The following is a 19394-nucleotide window of genomic DNA, read 5'->3' on the forward strand; positions in this document are numbered from 1 at the left end:
GGTTGCACTTGTATAAAAAGCGAGCGCGGGTGGAAGAAAACCTGGACATCACCGCAGTATTTTTTTTTCCAACTCCTGTCTGGAAATTAATTGTTGGATTCTCCCCCCCCCGCCCCCCCCCCCTTTCCCCCTCCTCCCCCTCCCTCCCCTAACTGAGGAGTTCCCGTTTGGGTAAGTAGTGATCTTTCCTGTGCATGATGCAGAGAGTGGCTGTGAGTCTTGTCTTTATTTTATGCATGCCTGGATTGTTTTCTCCTTCCTTTCTACTTTTTCTCTAAAGCGAGAGGGGTATACTCGTCTACATAATGAATTTGGTGCATGCCCGGAGCTCAGACACGGGGAATTCTTGCAGAAAGGGGAATCACCCTGTCGGTAAATCTCTGAATCAATAGCGAGCTGCAACTCTCTCTCTCTCTCTGTCGGCGCTGTTGAGCCCCTCTCCCTGCCCGCCCCCCCCTCTATTTTCGCCCTCCGCGGGGGGAGAGGCAGAGCCGGCGGCGGGGCCGGGGGCGCGGGCCGGGCGCTCCCCGCAGGGCGGCCGCCGGGAGCTGTCCGCGCCCCGGTGCTGAACCCGCCGCCGCTCCGCCGCCGCCACGGGCGGGGATCGGTGCCTGCCCCGGTGCCCGCCGGGCGGGGGCCGTGCTGCGCCGCCCGCAGCGCCGCTCCCGCGGAGGCTTCCCCGCCGCCGCTCCTCCGCCCGGCGCCGCCTGCCCTTCCCGCCCGTGCGTTTGAAAGAGCCTGTACCTGATGATGGTGCTCCGCAAAATAAGAGGCTATAGGTTGCTTTATTTGGACTCACCCCTTCTCCTCCCACCTCATTTTTCCCCTCTAAGTGCTCACACTTTCTGTAGATCGCGTGTGTGCGAGCGTCTGTTTTTATTATTGCCCGTCCTTCGCGTCCTTAGTCATACCCTCACCAGAGGAGTTGGTGGAATGACTGAATTAGAGGCGAAGTAGTGGGGATTGTTGTGGTGTGTACGGAGTGCCTATGTAGGGTTACCTCGGTGCTGCAACCACCCGTCACCCCCTCACCGCTTCTGAGAGCCGGGGAAGTTCTCGCTAGGCTACGGGCATGCAGGTTCGCAGGCATTCCGGCTAGCAAAGGCATGTCATCAGATTGCATTAATAGAGACAAGGAAACACCGTCTGGCACTCACATGCACCACTGCGTTATCCCGGACAATGGTATCCCCTCCGAAACCGCCGTGGAAGGGGGCTTAGCCGCAGACTCAGACCTGCAAAGGATGGAAAACGCACGAGGCAGACAATAGCCAAGAGAGGAGCCCCCGGAGCACGTTTAGCCATAGCCTTGCAGTAAAAGCAAGCTTAGAAAATGGTGCACCTACCACACAAAGCCCAGCAACAATTGCGGATCCTGCAGACAATGGCATGATGCAGCCATGAGCATCAGTATAGCACAGTACACTGGGCTGGGGTGAGAGCACCTCCTGGCCAAGACCGCATGCAATGGCTCTAATCTATGCATACAAAAGACATAATTTCTTGCAATTAATCAAACACCAGCGCCTGAATTCACAGCACGGTACTCCACCCACGGCTCCTCTTAATGTCTAAACCGTCCCTTCCCCGAGCTTGCGTGGTCGTATTTACAAGCGGACTAGATATCTATTTTTTTTGGTTGCTTTTTTAAAGCAAGAAAAAAAATCCCCTTATAACACGTGTAGCCAATCGTTGCAACTCTTAATATATCTCTGCAGAACAGGCATTAAAAACAAGAAATGCCCTCCTTCCTCGCCCCCTCCCTCGCCTTCCCAGCCCTCCCCTCCTAGATCGTTGCCTCACTTGACACAATGCATAAGATTACCCTTAACTGGATCCTATTAAATAATTCAATGGTGGCGGTGTAATTTTGGTTGGAAACTGCACGGATTTCCAAGTCGTGACTGTAAAAGTGAGTAATGTGCTCTGGCTGCGTCATGGCTCCAGTCACAGATGGTTCCAAACTGAGGAGAAATCGTGACTTCGACTTGAGACGTCCCCTCTCCATGAAAAGACCATCCAATCACAACGGCGTCGGGGGGCAGCCGGACTCCGCGGAGCTCGCTTTCTCCTTGCTCTCCCATCCGTGTGTGTGTGTGTGTGCGTGTGTGTGCCCGTGTGCCCGTGCCTGCGCGCGTGTGTGTATAAAATCCTCAACAAGTTGCAGAAGGGGTAGGGAGAGGAGGGGTTAATCCTGGGGAATCTTCTGCACCTAGTGAGATCGTGACCCTCCCACACAGTACAGTAACTTATATACACACCTGAAGGAAGAGACGCTTTGCTTTTGGGCTTTCCAAAAAAAAAAAAAAAAAAAAAAAAAACCAAACCAAAAACCCAACAAAAAACCAAAACCAAAATCCACCAAAAAACACCAAAACTCTGTTGGTGATGGTTGCACCCTGCGCGGGACTCCCCGGAGCGGCCAGGGACGCGCCCCGCCAGGTAAGTGCTGGAGGTTTTCAAACTTCTGCTGCCTGCGCTGCCCCGGCCGCCCTGCCCGCCCTGCCTGCGCTCCGCTCCGCTCCGTCGCGCCGCTGCCGCTGGTCTCGCCGGGGGCTCGGGAGGCGCGGGGCGCCGTGCCGCCCGGCGGGCAGGAGAATCGGGAGGGAGCTGCGGCCGTGCGGGGTGGGACGCGCGCGGGGGCGTCACGCGTGGCTTTCCCGTGCCGCTCGCGCGGGACCCTTCGCCGCCGCGGGGCAGCGGTGAAACTGCAAGTTCTGGAGTTCGAGCCGGGATGCGAATCCCCTCGGTCCCCCGCGGGTCTCTGCCCCAGCTCGTTCGGGATCCCGGCGGGCGGGCGGACCGCGACGCGGAGGTGTGTTTGCCTTGCTCCCGTTGCCGCCGGGCACTGGCGGGGCCTCTGGTTCCCCGCAGGCTTTCAAGAGAAGACCTCTGGAGTTCAGTGACACGTCCTGGAAACTTTTAGCAAGCGGGTGTCCTCGCTGGTGGCGGTGGCGAGTGGCTCAGCGCCCAGGACGGCGCTGGGAGCGGAGGGGAGGGGACGTCCCGCGTCCCCCGCTGACCCGGCAGGGTCGCCCCTCGGGTCTGGCTGGCTCCCCGCCCTGAGGCGGGGGGAATAGGGGAGAAGGCAGCGGCGGGTCCCCGTGTCCCCGGCTGCCCGCCGCGAGGTGGCGGGCGGCCTGGGGCGCCCCCGCCGGGGGGACCAGCGGCTCTGCGCCCGGGGTAGCCCGCCGCGGGGCTGGTCCTTAGCTTAACGGCGCCCCTTCGGCAGAGGATTCCCGGAGAGGGGCTCGGGGAGCGGCAGAAGTGAGAAGGGATCTGGGCTGGCCCGGCCTCACTCTTGGACGTGGTCTTGTCGCGGATTTGGTGACTAATTGAACATGGAGAGGGCCTTTTTTTCCTCTTTTTTTTTTTCTTCCCCCTTCCTTCCTTCCATCCATCCCTCCCGCTCTTCTCTCCTCTTCTCTCCCCCTTTCGGGAAAAAAGGGGGAAAAAAAAAGGAGGAAAAAAAAAAAAAGGAGGAAAAAAAAAAAAAAAAAAAGCCGAGCGAGGCAGTGTGAGGCGGCCGCTGATTGGTGGGTGACGATTTTAGCCCGCACCAATGAGAGGCCCGCCTGCTCTCTATTTATTTAGCGCTCAGGGGGGAGAGTTTTCTCTTTACGCAGCGCCCGTGCCCAGCGTCGGAGCCTCCGCGCGGAGCGGGGCCGCGGACACGCCGCGCTCCTCCACGCTCCCGCGGCCCCGCGCCGCCGGCCCCGCCGCGGGGGGGAGGGGGGGTGGCGGGACACCCCCCTTCCGTCCCAGCGGCGCCTCGCCCCGGCGGGGTCCTGGGTTTCGGAACGGGACTTGGCGGGGATGGGGGGTGGGGACCCGGCGTGGCGGGGAACGGCGGAGCCGATCGCCCGTGGGTCCTGTGGATGTTATGGTGGCAGCCGGATGGATGGATGTAGGAAGCCTCGGGAGACTTTGTCCTTCGCGAATCTTTTTGCGGTCTGGGCTTGCTGTACATAACTACCTACCCGGGAAGCCCTTACCCCAAAAAGCATTCGCGGAGGGCGCATTCGCCGAAGGAGCAGCAGCTGCGATCGCCGAGCCTTGGACTTATCTAGACTCTGTGGGCTTCTATTATTAATTCCTGGCACCTTTCCCTTTCCCCCGTCCAACCCACCCCCCCCCCAACCCCCCCTCCCGCTGTGAGTGTATATATGTGTCTCTAGATATATATGTAGTGAGAGAAATAAACACCCTTTCCCCCTTTCCTACTCCGCTTGGTCCCCTAGACGTCCAAATATTCCCCGTCGCCTAGTAGCCTAACTTTTTAATCGACTTTTGCCTAAAGGAGCAAATCACACGTTTATTCGGATAACTGTATGGTGTTTTTTATTTCATTAATGGAAAAATAAAAATAGAATAAAACTTCCTAAAAGTTCTCCTATCCTCACCTTTCCCCCCCCCCCCCCCACCCCCCCCGCCCCCGACCCCCTTCCTTCCAGGGCATAGCCGTGTTTGAAAATATGGGTGTCCTAGTTGATCGAGATTAATTCATAAAAAAAAAAAAAAAATCGGACCGATTCATTAAATGCTCTGTAATCGTGAGCCTCGGTTTATTTCGAGGTGGGGAGGGTGGGATTTACTGGGATCACCCCATAAATAATAGGGAGGGAGGAGGAGGGGGAGGTGCACGGAGCTGCCGCGGTTTGGGGGAGACCCCAGTTAACAGGAGATGCACCATGGAAGCGCTTGCCAAAGGCGCCTCCCTCCCCCCTGCCCACTTCCAACCTGATTTTAAACAACTTGCAGTCCGGTGATATCTCCAATCACTCTTTCCGCAAAAAGTAGTGCCCCCAAAAAGGGTAAAAAAGGCAGAATCCGAGGGAAAACCCAGCCGAGGCGATGCTTTTGGACGAGGTGATTGCAAGCGAGCAAAGCAGCATCAGCACCAGCTCTGTGGTTCTGAAACTGCCTTGTGCATGCACACAGCACTGAGAGCATCTAAGGCAGGAGTTAGGGAAGCTGCATTTTCCCTCTCTTTGCAGTAATTACCAGCCCGGATTCCGTGGGCAAGAAATAAATAGCAAAGAGAAATCCTCCGTGCCTGCCGCCCCCCAAAAGAAGGAGCGATTAAGCGCAGATCTGTCCGTGCAGATCAGCCTCGTGAAAGAGACAAGATCTAAGCAGCAAGTTGGTAGCAGAGTGGCCGCTTGACGCAACACAGGGGCCTATGGTTCGCCCGGCTGTAAAATAAAAAGGAGGTGGGGGTGCGATCTAATGTCTCAGCTGTTAGAAAATACAAGGGCTCTCCCATCTGCCCCCTCCCCCCCACCCCCGACAGCGGCACGGAGGGCGATCCGGCTGAGAAAGGGCTGATCTTGCATTTCAGGGAAGCCTGCATTGGAGAGATCGGGTGAGGACCACAGTTTAAGAGTTACTATTTCTCGAGAGATAAAAGATATTTTGGAGACTTGCTCGGACTTTAGAAAAGAGTAAAAGGCCGGCTAAAGAACAAGCAAGGAAAGAAAGCAAAGCAAAAGCACCTTAATTCTTCCTTCTCTCCTTTCCTTCTTGCCCAGGACACGTAGCTTGAGCACTAGCTGTCTTGATGAAAACAAAGGTGGAAGGGTCACAATATCTTTTAAGCAGACTCGCATTTTCATAATTATTTATCCTCCTCTATTTAGAAAAAAAAAAAAAGAAAGAAAAAAAAAGAAAAAAGAAAAAAAGAAGAAGACGTTAGTACTTTCCTGTCGCCAGCAAACATCTTTACGGGGGTTTTATTCATGTGAGCATATTCTAAAGGGAGAGACAAGGTAGAAGGAACTTGGAAAAAAAAGAAGAAAGATGTGATAAGAGAGATCAGCCAAGCTAAGGCTGAAAAAACATCTCTGTTCCCTGCCTACTGTGGTCCCTCAAGAGGAGGGAAACCAGGAGTGAGTTGCGGGGGGGTAGCTCAGGCGCGAGGGGAAATCCGAGCCACGGTGGTGCAGCTCCCCGTCTCTTTACCTTGCCAGCCAACTGTTGCTGCCATGCTCAGGGCTGCGGCTGCTGCGGGCGGAGCGGGAGCCGCTCCCTTCTGCTTGGGGGCTGCCCCTGGCCGGGCTCCGCGGCCGCCGGAGCTCCACAGGGCGCCTCTCGCCAGCCGCCCTGCCCCGCTCCCTGCCCTGCCCCTCTCCCTGCCCTGGCTCCTCGCAGGTTCCTCTCCGCTGCAGGACACTTGGACACGTCGGGCGGCCCGGGCCGCTGCCGCGCCTGCCGCACCCCAGCGGGCACCCACCCCCGGCAGCCGCTCCGGGCTGCCCCGGGGAAGCGCCGGCCCTCTCCCCTGGCCGTCGGGCTCTTACCCGGCCCTGCCGAGGCGCATCCGGGGCTGGCCTCGCCTCCCCCGACGGGCTCTGCCGAGTCTGGGCCTGAGGCAGCTGGAGGGGCTCCGTTCTCTGTGGTAGTCTGTGTGTGTGCGTATCCCCACGGGCGATAGGGACGTCTGGGTGGGGCCGTGAGCCAGTCTCCGCTCCCCACGACGCTTCAGGGCGAACCGCAGCCAGGTGAGTCGGGGAGGAGCGGAGACCCCTGTGGGAGCCACTCCGGCGCGATTAACCCTCCTCTCCCTCTGCTTTCCCTGCAGGTGCGGCCGCGCCGTCGAGGCCGGAGGCTCCACGGGAGCAGCGAGGGCCGCAGGCAGGTGAGAGAAGCGACGGGCTGTCCCCACACCCCCGGGGATTCCCCACACGGGCCCTCCCGAAAGCCGAGGAGCCGTCCGGGTTCCCGGCTGCTGCCGTTCCCTCAGTCCCCAGCGCTGGTTACAGCCGGGCTTGGCCTCACACAGCACTAGGCCACAGCTGCCCCCGGACCCCCAGCACCGACAGAGCCCCGGGCAGCACCTGCTGCCCCCAGGCACAGGCAACAACCTCATCCCACATGGGAGAAGGCCCAGGATGGTGGAAGGGAGGTCAGGTCATTGAAACGGGGGGAAAATCCACAAAAAGTTGATAGAAGTTATATATAAACAGGCCGTCGCATTGATTTCTAGTGAAACCTGTCGTCTTGAGAAGGCAGGGGAGGAAAAAAGTTAGGAAGGATTGCCTAACATCTCCTTACTTCCCTCATCTTTCCTTCTTTATTCACTAGTTAACACTCTCCCACTTCATGGTTAAATGTATTGTCCAACATTTGCAGTTCTCGTAGTTTATGTCTGGTAGATTTCTTTCTTTCCTCTGCCTTTTTTTTTTAAATCCACCATCCTTGAGACAGCTAGTACAAATTACTGTCTACCAGTATAGTCGTGAGGTAGAAAATTGAGAGACAAATTAATTGATAGCAAATGTTTTAAAAGCAAAAGGACCCTCTCCCAGTGAAACAACCAAACATATTCTTGTTTCAGTCAGGTTTAGTCATTGTCCCCTGCTCTGTTTCCAGATGTGCAATTTTAGAGAAAGACAAAGTACGCTCCAGTTACAAAATGAAAAGTTTACAGATAAGTAACTACAGAAAAGTCTTTCTATATTTTGAGTTTTAAATTAATTTTTAATGTTTTAAATTTTAAATTCAATTTATGAGTAAATGAAATGCACAGGATATTGCTTCTTCTTTTAGCAAAGAGTCCATTTTTGTCTTTTTGTTTTGGCGTCTAATTTCTTGGTGGACGTTATCTGCCCACAAATTGCAGTGGATGATTTGCTGTAAAGCGACAAAAATGTCTTTCTTCAGAAAGCTGCCATTATGGGCAGATGTCTTCAGGGGTTAGGTGCTCCAAACCTGCCACCTGACTTGCATCAAACACTCCGTTAGCACCCATAAAGCTTAGCAGTGCTTTACTGGTGTCAGCTTGTTTGCGGCCAAAGTAGACAAACTCTCCTTAGTTAAAGATATGAAAGAAGGATCTTAAAGATACGAAAGCAGCTTCTCGTAGCCAAAGATGGGTAAGGCCTGCTGGAGCCTCGAGTACATGCAACTCCTAGACCTGCATTTATTCTCCCCCAAAAGGGGATGTATCAAATACTAAACTACTACTGCTCTTGAGGTTTCTCAAAAGGTCAAGGCATACACTGCTAGGAGTGGGGGTCAGTGCATGTTAATTTATGTCTGTTACTGTACCTAATACAATTATATAAAGGCTAAGGGCCTATGAATAGAATTGCTGCTTAAGGCCTCTGAGCCTGCTGTATTCCTGTCAGTTAAGGGCTGAGAAATACCTCCAACCATCTGTAAAAAAATGCCTTGTGAATATGAGCCTCGTGAAATAATGATTTAACACTCTTACCCCACCTTCCTTCTACCCTCCTTCCCCCCCAGTTTTTATTAGTATTTGAGTCTTTCACAGATCATCTGCACATCAGTTCTCATTCTTTCTCTTTTAGATGTGTTACCACAAATATATTTAGCTATAATATTTGCATTAGCTGTAGTATGCTGCCATCTCATTTCTGGATATAGAGATTGCTCTTATAAAGGACTCATGTAAATTACCTTTTACTTGTATTATTATATTTTCAGACAAGTTGTGTAGTGGTTGTTTTTCCTGTAACTTGCAGTAGCTATCAGGCCTTGTTGAAACACTAGATGTTTTTAAATACATGTCTAAAGGAGTTTTCCCTATAAATTAAAATAAATATCTTTCAGCTTTTCTACTACAGGGCAGGTTAATTTGGTTGGTGTCATGTTGTTGCCCCCCATCCCCCTTCTCCCTCCAAAAAAAGACGAAAAGTTATTATATATCTTTCTTTTTCTGAAATATTTGATGGGAACTAATTATGGAATATTAAATAGGGTTTGTTGACTCACTGGCAGTGTCCACAGGAGCCTGTTTTGTCAAAATGTTCCCCGTGTTGTCATCACTGGTTTGGCATGACCAGGGGAAGTGCCCCGATAACCAGTTCTGCAGGTAGTAGTGCTTGCAGCATGCTTAGCTGACACTGCGTGTATCTAATGTAGGGAGTGGGAGAGTGAAACCCCAATGAAGCCTAATTAGCAGTAGAAATGGTAGGAAAGGTTGGCAGATTTATGGTACTGCAGACGTGATATGTAGTTTGGGGGAAAATACGCGATGTAGACTTACCAAAGTTCAGAGAGGAGCACTCCAGCAGCCAAACTTAGTCTGAAATGACACAATGCTGTTTCTGTTTGTAAATATAATCCATTTCCATTTGTAAATATAACCAGAAAAAAGCAACATTGTCCATGGACTGCTTTTGGAGCAGGGAGAAGCTGCACCTTATTTAAATACATTCAATTTTCTGTGTAAGTGACCAAGTACTGTTCAGAACAGCACACACAGCACAGACATGCATGCACAGAAAATACATACGCATGTGAATATAAAATGGATTTTTTTTCTAGCACTTTGTTTTAATTCTGGATAGTCAAGCTTCTTAATTTGTAGAAGAGAGTTACAAATTCAAAGTTTCCATGTAAACTAAGAAGCGCTCCCTATGTTTTATAGCATATCTGATGCTGTTGTTCAGGTGGGTTTGGAAGGATGATAGAAGATGCTTTATTAATCTTTCTGTGTGCACATGGAGAAATGCATCGTGGTAGCAGCATGACATGAGTCTCATTTCCAATATGTCTTTAGTGTCTGCAGAAGCTCTCTGGGGTTAGTAGACACCATCTACTTCACATGGCCACAGTCCAAACTCCAGCACAGCACAAGTGCTTCCCGTGACCCACGTTCCTGTCCATGTGCAGGTAGTCACGGGCTGAGCTGTAAGTGTAGTGACAAGGACACACCTTTGGGCACTGATGGTACCTGTGCTGGTCACCAGGTTGCAGCATTAACTTCTGCAGGAGAAAAGAGATGATTCGCTCGAGTCGAGCCAGAGAAGAAATGTGACCCCTTGTGTTTGTCAATGAGTTGTGGTGTTTTTAGTGCTAATGTCTAGGCACCACGTTGTTCTCTTCCAGGGAGGCATCAATGGGAGATGTGAGAGGAAAAGGGAGGTGAATTTAATTTTCTGTTTATTTTATTAGAGGATTCCCTCATCCCCAAAGCTCATTCTCTGAATTTGACAGATCCGTGCTCTCCCACTGCAGCAGCTCTGTCTCCCGGGAGGTGGCCAGGCTGTCTTCTGAAGTGACCCCCTTTTCTCCCCAGTGGAGGTACTGAAGGGTTTATTGTTGCCTTCTCCCCACAGCTGAGAGTGGGCAAGTAGGTTTTTAAAAAGGGCTCAGAGAATTGTGAGTTTCTAGGCCAAGAACATGGTAAACAATTTACTTAGAATAAATTCAGGGGGTGCCCTGGAAAAGGTGTTTCATCATCCCTTATTTTCAGCAAGCTATAAGTAAACAGCATGAAATAATGCTACGCTAAATAACGTGACATATCATGGGCTTCTGCCCGAGTGGACAAGGTTCATCTGCCTGGGAAACCTGAAAATTCTCAATTTGTGTGCAAACCTCTCTGAAAAGGGGAGTTGCAAAAAAAAATTTCTTCTGAGAATTTGATTGTTTTAAATGATGCCTTTTCAAAATGACTGCATGGTTGAAGGAAAAAAATGGAAAGCAGTGGGACACTGCTATGGAGAAATTACATTCTTTTTACAGAATGTGATTCTTCCATTTTTGTTCTCTTCAAATTGTCTGCCCTCATGTGAATGCATTTACCAGAGTGATGTGGGAGGCAGAAAGCACTGTCGAATCAAGGTCCACCACACCCTTGAGTTTATAGGTTTTCTGAAGGAAATAAGGTTATTTTCCAACAGAGGAATTGGGACAAGCACTGGGAAAAGGCGCTGTTGTTCAGCTGGTCACAGCACAGTCCCAGCTGTACAGATGTAAGTCAGCCCATGCAGGTGTCCACCCTCACTGCAAACAGGAGGGAAAGGAGGAAGTGGCCTAGAAGAGAGGGTATTTGATCTTGCACTGAGTGGATGGCATATAGTGTCCACTCCAGAAAAAACATCAGCATTTCCTGGGAGAGGAGTGAAGACAAAAAAGGCCAGTTAATTGAAGACAAAAAAGGCCTGGGAGAAGTGGCCAGCAGCCTTGACACAATCAGTTGTTTAACCTCAATACGTAGAATACATAGTCAGCAGCGTTAATTTAACAGAAGTACCGTGAGCTGCAAACACCCAAAGAAATACACAAAAGCCAACACAGAAACATCTCAATGCCTTTGTCTTTCTCTTTCTGGAAAGTCTGGCTGGGTTACTCAATAAAATTCTGCATGTCTGATGCAGCTGCCCTTGTCCTTAGTGACAAGCTGATGCCAGGTCTCTATCACTTTCTGGTTTCCTTTCTAAATCTCTTTAATTATATTGTTATATTTTAGTATTTTTTTTCAGCATGTGTTCATATGCTCTGTTTTGTCACATTAAAAATGGCCAGTGATTTAAGAGAAGAAGACCTATTTGTCTGCTTAGAGGATGTGAAAAATCTTGACTGATGTACCTGTTAGAAGTTCCTGGCTGTGCCAACGCGTTTGCCTGTTTTGATGTGAACATATACTCATTGCTAATTTGCTGTTTGTTCATCCATCTCCAGTGCAAGGATGGTGCAGTGAGGGGTTCCCTGCCTGAGCACGGTTCTCAGCCTTTGTCATAAATCTGCTCCTGGGGCCTCTCACTCCTCAGAGAGTCTCCAGCCTGTGTGTTCCAAGTGTAAGGCCAGGCACAATTCCTGGTTGGAAAAGAAACTGGATTTCTTCTCAAAGAGGTAGAAAGAGAGGGACAGATGACATGACTTTTGGGGGGTGCTATTTTCTGACAATCTATTTGGTAACTCTCTTTTCCTTCCATATCAGGATTTATGGAGCTGAAAAAGAAACAAATTAGCAGAATTGACAGGTAGGCTTTTAAGAAAGATCTGTCCACTGTTGGTTCCCAGACTCACCCTTGTCAAAGCAATGCTTCTCAGTCACTTTCCTTACCCTCACAGGAACATCTGCTGGGGAAGCATGATGTGGCACAGGTAGAGAAACAACTAAATGCAGCTCATGATGGGAACATGGCAAGACAGTTCCCATTTTTCCTCTTTCAATCCTCCCTCCTTTTTTTTTTTCTTTTTTTTTTTTTTCTTCTAATTTCCTAGTTTTCCCTTATTTTTATTTCATTGTTCCTTCTTCTTTGTCCCAACTCAGGCACATGCACACTGTCTCTGTTTTCCTTCCATTGTGTCTCCCAGATTTTCACCCACCTCCATTGGCACCTGTTCCTGGGAAGGGCCCTCAGCTGATTCCCCTGCTACACTGCTCCTCCCGCCTTGTTTCCTGCAATGAGAACAAGATGAGTGCTCCTGGTGAACGCAGGAGGTGAAAATGGGGAGTCAGGGCAGAAGGTGGAGGAGTGAGCCTGAGCAGCCAGTTTAACAGGCGTGATCAGTAGCTGGCTTAGCCTCTGTTTTTGGGCACTTGGACGTTTACAATGCTCATCATGGATGCAGAGTGGGCAGACATCAGGGCCTGTCTATGTAAGTGTGAGAAACCTTCCCTTCACCTACTGAATTTAGTGTTATGGTTCCTCACCTTAATTGTTCTGTAGGTAAATTAGAGAGGTGTGTGCTGCTATGGACTTTGCAGGCAGTTTAGAAATTGATTATTCCTCTGCAGTGTGTTGCAGATGATGGTGGAAGTTACAAGGTATACAGGGGAGCACATGCTCCCTGCTTTATAACAAGTTGAGACCAGAAAGAATGGGAAGGAAGGATCAATCACACAAAAATAGGATTTATTGGCGTGTATTACCCATTTTTATAGAGTTTTGTAATTAACTGTATGTGTATATGTTCATGTGCGTATGTTTTTATCTTGCAGTTGTAGCAAAAGGCCAACCTAACTGAACCAAATTAGGAAAAACAATAGAAAAACCCCAACTTTACTGTACTGATTTCTCCTCTGAACTGTTCAAGTCCATATACTGGCAGGCCTCCCACACCTTCATCTCTAGGCTTTATGAAGAGGTCGAAGGACTCGTGTACAGCGTGGCTTAAAAAAACTGGGTGCCAAGTTACGCAGCTGAAACGTTTCGGAGCTCTACTCACCAGGCTTGCAGTAAAAGGGACACTATGTTTAAGACTGACCCTCAAAATAATCTTGAAGGACCTATGACAGTGACTTTAAAAAGTCCCATGTTTTTCTTTTAAAAAAATTTAGAAGTATGTTTGTGTAAAGGAAAAGAAAAAAACCTCCGACTATCTTTTGTGTTTAAATTAAATTAAAACACTTTATAGTTAACGTTAAAAACCAAAAGCATCTGATTTTTATTAGTACAGGACAGCAAGGAGGCTACATGGCTAGGAGAGAAAGATAAACAATTGATCTTGTAGGTTGTTGGGGGTTTTACTGGCTAAACTGAATGAAATGTAGCAATAAAGAACATATAAAAGAGGAAATCAGGATTTCCCCTTGTTTGTTTGTTTTTTTAGTTTCTCCAAGTACTTTCTGGTTTTGCTCTTTAAAAAAAATTAATATCAGAAACCATGACATTTTTCACATAATGATTTTAAATTTATGCAGTAGTTTTAACTTTTTATAACAATTATACATGGTGCTTTTTTTACTTCTTCTTTAGTTTTTCTTATCCAGTACTTACAAATATATAAGTCTTTGTGTGTGCATAGATAGATGTGTATGTGCACATGTGGACATATCCTCAAATACAGATACATGCAAATCCATAGCAGAAGTAATAAAGGCAAAATGTGATCCCTTTCTTGATAGGTATAAGTTTTGAAAAAATTGAAGATGGTTTACTGATCCAGAGGTTTTAATGTACACTAAGAAAATTATAGTTCATTTCATAAATATTTACTAACTTTTTAAAGGTCTATTCAGTATTAATTATGCCGAAGTACAGGGCAGACTATTTTATTATATCACAGTTTATGGAGTCAAGGACATTTTAAAAAATAATGGTTATTGACCAGTGACTGCCTGTATTTCTGCAACTTCCATTCAGGTGTTTTTTAAACACCAGTTTTAACTATTTAGTAAAAAAAAAAAAAATATTTTCTGGCTGTTGGCATTTACTAGCAGTCTGTTACACTTCAAAGCTTGGTATGTAGCTTGCAAACCCAGCAGCTGTTTCTTGAGAAAAGTAACTACATCCTGATCCAGCAAGGGCTTTCCTCCTCCAAGCAGACTTCTAACAGGACTTAGCCTGACCGCAACAGGGCTCCTCACAGCAGTAAATGCTGCAAAGAGATGCAGATGCTTGCAGGGAAAGGCCTTTTGTTTTGCACTACTGCATCTGAGATTTTTTTTCCTTTCCTTTTCACAATGGGTAAAAGTATCTGGCTTGTGTTGAAAATCAAGGTCTTGTTGAATTGTGCTTTACTTTTAATTGTCCAGTTACAGAAGTGGGATAAAGACCTTACAGCCCCTGCAAAGGAGCCTCTGTGAATGTCAGAGGTCTATTGTCTATTTTTTATCAGTTTGACCAATTTCCATAGGATGCAGTTCTGGCATTGTGTGATTGGCTATCTGTTCCCATGCTTGATAAACCTATTAGCAATAGATATTCTGGCTTTATTAATTCACTGCTCCATGCTACATCTGCTTCAGGGCATAGGGACTGTTTAAAGCCTGAGAGGAATATTTGGGTTTCTAGGTCCTTAGTGATTAGGTTGTCAAAATAAAAGAGTAGGGGTATTTTCTTTTATTCTTTATAATAATTTTTATATTTTTTTCCTCAATACCACTAACAATTATTGTGTGGCAACTGAACAGAGACCTTCCAAACTTGTATCACACAAACTATTTCTACCTTGCTTGTTTACTTCTCTGATTATTCATAGTCATACTAAGCCTTTCTCAATGCAATGGGCTTTAAAAATATATGTATAATGCAGCTCCCAAATTGAGAGTGGAGATCCTGCAGTTTAGCATTCAGTAAACAAAACGTTACCAAGTACTGTCATGCCAATAGGTTTAAAGATTCCCAAATGAACATGAGTGCAGAAACCCTTGTAACCTGCTATACTATATCTTTTTGCATAATACCTTCATTTACTTTCCCATATGGTTTGTGAGATTATGGAGTCAGTTTTGCTCCTACAGTGAGGCCATTAGTAAAACTCCTTTAGACTTGTATACAAAAAGTATTTGTTCAAGAGTGATAATTTCTTATTCTGAAGTTATTTGACTTCTTTTTTTGAGGCATATTCATCCCTTTAATTTATTTTTTTCAGTTGATATATATTTCTATACAGTAGAAACTCATGGTTTAGGTATTTTAATTCTGCCCAAATTTAAGCAGATATATTACATGCAAGAAAAACAATCTTGGAAAAAATCAGAAAATTCTGATGAGGTTGAAATTGAACAAAACATTGTTCTGCATAAAGTAACATTGCATTTCATCTTTATTCTTTCTTTTCAGATCAATTTGGGTGTTCTGATGTATAAAAGTCCACAGTCTGTCTGCTCCCTGCCCCCACATTGCCTAACACTCATGTAAGCCACTGATACCACATAAGCATGTCCCCCTATACTCTCCATACTCCATAGGTAAAATTTTAGCTAACATTTTCTCAGTTAAATAATGGTCATTCATTCTTATTAACTAAAACAGTCTTTTGGTTCATTCCTTTTAGAGGAATTTCTTGTATTGATTTGAACTGGTAGAATAGAACTCTGTATGTGGAGGACTAGGTATACGTGCATGTATGTAGGCATATGTGCATTAAAAATACAGGAAAAAATATAGCAACTTAAAATAACAAATTGAATCAAATTAATCTGTCCTTAAGTAGTTTGTTTTTAAGGCATTTGGTTAGAATCATAGAATCTTAATTTGTTCATGAAACTGCAGTATAGTTCTCCTATACAGGGAAACAGCTATGCTGGAGAGGGATTTCACAAACAGTTGCTTTGAAAATGTGTTTGATCATACCTGTCTATAAAGTACATACCTAATCCTTAGTGAGTTTAACCAAATCGGATCAAAATCCCAGTGAAATTAAGGGCTGTTTTTTAACTGAGTAGGAATTGTATCAGTCCTTTCAGAAGCCTTGTTTATATGAGGGTAACAGCTGTCAGGATTTGTGTGTGTGCATGTGTAGCTGTGTAAATTTTATTCATGTATCATCATATAGAAAAAAATCCATGTTTTGTGTAGTTTTACTGTGGTTTTGTGCATGTGTTGGGTAGGCACATGTCCATGAGGTAGCACATGGGAGTTGTGTTGCTGTGGTCTCCTCCTTATGTGCAAGTTTTTTGGGTTTTTTTGTGGTTGTTATTTTTTGTTTTGTTTTGTTTTTTTTTTATATATATATCTCGGGGATAGCTATCATCTAACCTTCAAGGGGGGAAATGGCAGATTAATTTTTGCTGTTTTTTTCCATTTTAATTTGTACTTCAAGGTCAAAATTATTTTGGTGATCACTTCATGTCATGGTTTTTATTTGGAAGCAGACGGTAATGTCTCTGGCACAGGGAGTGAGAAGTTCAGAACATGTATCTGAAGTGTCTAACAAATCAGAAGAGATTTTTTTTTTTTTTGCCCCACTCCATGGTGTTAAAGCAAATATGGGCCAATACCTGCTAACTTCCTTATCCACATTTTCTTAACCAGGTCCACTTGCTTAATTACAGAACTAAGAATAGTGTTTTTCTTTCGTAGCTGGCTGTAGTATCTGTGTGTAATGTATTACAGTAAATAATTGTTCTTTGATTTACAATGCTTTTTTGTACTGGCTTGCCTTTCCTGTTGCCTGGTTAAGGAACCTAACCTCAGACAAGTAAGTTTGAAATTTTAGGCAATTGTTTTCTAACTGTATAGATGGTCCCCAAACTATACAGCACTTTTTTCTTTATCAGCTTTAAGAATAAATGAGGTACTGCTTTCTGGTATCCAAAAGGTAACCGCAGTTAGGTCTAATGGAGTTTTGGGAAAAGGTGTCGAGAAGGAAACAAGTCAGCTTGTTGTCTATAATTTCTAGCAGCCCTCAACAGTATGGAATTTGAGTAACAGAAACTCAGTGGAGTGAATAGAAGATTTTGGATCTAAGGGCATTCTGAACAATGCAAATAGTGCTAATAGAGCACAATGAAATGTGAGCATTTGTTCATCTAAGCATCAGCCTAGGGTGAAACCCATATGTGAAGTCAGTCCCCCACTCCCTTAGTGCAGCAGACACGTGAGGCTGTGGCAGCATGTCAGACTGGGTGAGTGGGCAGGAGAGGGGACATGCACCATCCTGCTGGGGCCACCTGTGGCTCTGCCACCAGACAGTGCTCCGCTGGTCTGCACACTGCCCTGCAGCAACAGAAACCCAGCCTGTTAGAAAATCTGGCTCAAAAGAAGAATGGAGTATATTTGGGCCTGATCTTTTGTCCCAAATAGCTTTTAACTTTGGAGGATTTTAGTCCTGTAAACAGGCAGGTGTGTAACGCGTGATGTCCCTTGGAGCTGTGGTGGCCAGTACTGGTCAGTTGTGCCAGCAGCCAGCCTCAGTGCCTGCTGTGTCAAGAATTGAGCTAATTTGTCTAGTGAGGATGAACCAAAATGAAGCAAACTATATGCTAAAAAGAAAAGTTAAACATCAAAAAAAATAGCCAAAGTACTTGGAGGCTCGTCTTGAAATTAAAAGTTCTGGATGCATGAACATGCAGGCTTGACTTCTTATTTGAAGGAATATTTTAACAGCTTTGTTTTATTTTTTTTTTAAAGTTAGGTAGTGTTATAATGGAAACCTTGAAGATGTTTTTAAGTAGCTTTAGAAGCACATTTGCCTAGTATAAGTAAGCTGTAATGAAAGTTTTACTTTGTTTACTCAAGGGTCCTACATTGAAGCAAGACAATGTTTTGTAGGGGGGTGAAAGATAAGTGTGTGTGTTAGGCATGATACAGTTTCCAAGCCCATGTGTGTCAAGGCTGAATGTAACTCACTTTTTATAGGTTTACCATGGTCTTGTTTCCAGTAAATGAAAGGATTTATCTGAGTGGCAAGAGCAGAAACTTGCATTAAAAATTAGCCTTGAGTATTATTCCTTTGCATTAAAAAAAAAAAATTAAAAAATCCAAATTTATAATGAAGCTGAGAATAAACAAGCAAACAAAAAATGTAAACCTTTACTCTGTTGTTCTTTCTACAGCTAGTCAGGGGGCTATTGATATATAAAGAGCATGATGACTGCTACGGCTAGTAAAACAAAAACTAATTGCATGTTTAGGGTACAGTCAAATCCATATTGCTCCATCCCATGAATCTGCTGCTATGACATGTAAGCAGCACCTAGCCCATTGGTTTCATATGGACAATTCAGATACAGAAAGAAAGCAGGTTTTGGCTCAGTCATGTGTAAACAAAAGTTCCTCTGCATCTTTATAACTAAAAAATCAGGTTTAGGATGATTTTTTTTAATATGAATGTGACCTCAAATAGGAAGGAAAATAATTCCATTGTAGTAGTAGTAGTAGTGGAAACTAAATGTTAAACAGGCATGGATCAGGAAAAAAAAATTGTCAGAGCAGCATACTGCCATTTTATCACTCTCATCTGTTAATATACATGTTATTAAATAAATATGAATATTAAAAATAAATGTTAATTCTCCTTTGGTATTTACTCAATGGTAATAGTTATATTTTTCTCTTTAATTCTGAAATTAAAAATACAAAAAAATTTTGCTCTTGAGAGCAAAGGCTGGATTTTTATTCTCCCCTCCATTTAAACTACTGATTAACAATTTATTTACTTGTCACTTATTGCTGACCATCCGAATTGTTGCTTTTTATTTGATATTTTACTTGCTGTTTTTTCTGGACAGTATATTAAATAGTTTTTAATTTCTGTAGAATTCTAATCCTCTGTTTCTACATATAGTACTAATATTTTCCTTAGAAATATCTTACCTTTCAAATGAGAATTTCCCCTCTGTAACTTTCCCTTCATTGCCCAAAACACTAAATACTCTGTACTAAAGTTTTTTTGTTTTGAGCAGTCAGTATTTGGGTTAGTCTTTCTTGCAGGCTTGGGCATTCAGGTCTGAGGCTATAAACACTTCTGTACGTATGAGTAAGTCTAATTTTGTGAGTTGTCTAAGCCAGCAGGGCTCCTCAAACAAGTATGTGTTTGCAGGCTTGGGAAGGGCTACAGATACCAAGTTTTATTTTTAATTACACGTGCTTGTCAGGATCATCCAGAAAAATGACAGTATATTTAATGAGATGGACTATTTGGGACAGGTAACACAAATGAAGCTGTTTGCCTGATTTGATGCCATAAGATAAAGTTAACCTAAATACCTGATATCTTAATCAAATCTAACCATTGTAATTGTTGAAACTTTTGGTCCTGATTTAGTTAAATTTTAGGTAACGTTCAAACATCTAAAAATCTTCCCATCTTATGATACCTGGTTGACAAATTTGCAAAAAAAAAAAAAAAAAGGAATCAGTTTCTAAAATTTGTGAGGATCAAAAGGCTTTTAAAAGATGCTATCACATTAACAGTGCTTTGGGTTTTATATATAAGTTGTTACAACTGCTGTATTTTTTCACTAA

At 45.3% G+C, this 19394-nt stretch overlaps 2 long non-coding RNA genes across 2 annotated transcripts in view; both read left to right on the top strand.

Moving 5' to 3' along the window:
- The first annotated feature begins 1068 nt into the window (after positions 1–1068).
- Positions 1069–19394, top strand: part of LOC136292328 (uncharacterized) — a 62947-nt gene continuing 44621 nt past the window's right edge. The window contains exons 1-2 of the long non-coding RNA XR_010721887.1: positions 1069–2442; positions 6581–6637. This is a non-coding gene — a long non-coding RNA (uncharacterized lncRNA). The remainder of the gene's footprint in view (positions 2443–6580; positions 6638–19394) is intronic.
- On the top strand, positions 12210–13284 carry LOC136292327 (uncharacterized). Its single transcript, XR_010721886.1, has 2 exons — positions 12210–12357; positions 12701–13284. It is a non-coding gene; the product is annotated as an uncharacterized lncRNA (long non-coding RNA).

This window comes from Chamaea fasciata, unplaced genomic scaffold (assembly GCF_029207755.1).
Source record: "Chamaea fasciata isolate MVZ Bird 193981 ecotype frontalis unplaced genomic scaffold, bChaFas1.0.hap1 SCAF_7, whole genome shotgun sequence".
NCBI classification, from domain to species: Eukaryota; Metazoa; Chordata; class Aves; order Passeriformes; family Sylviidae; genus Chamaea; species Chamaea fasciata.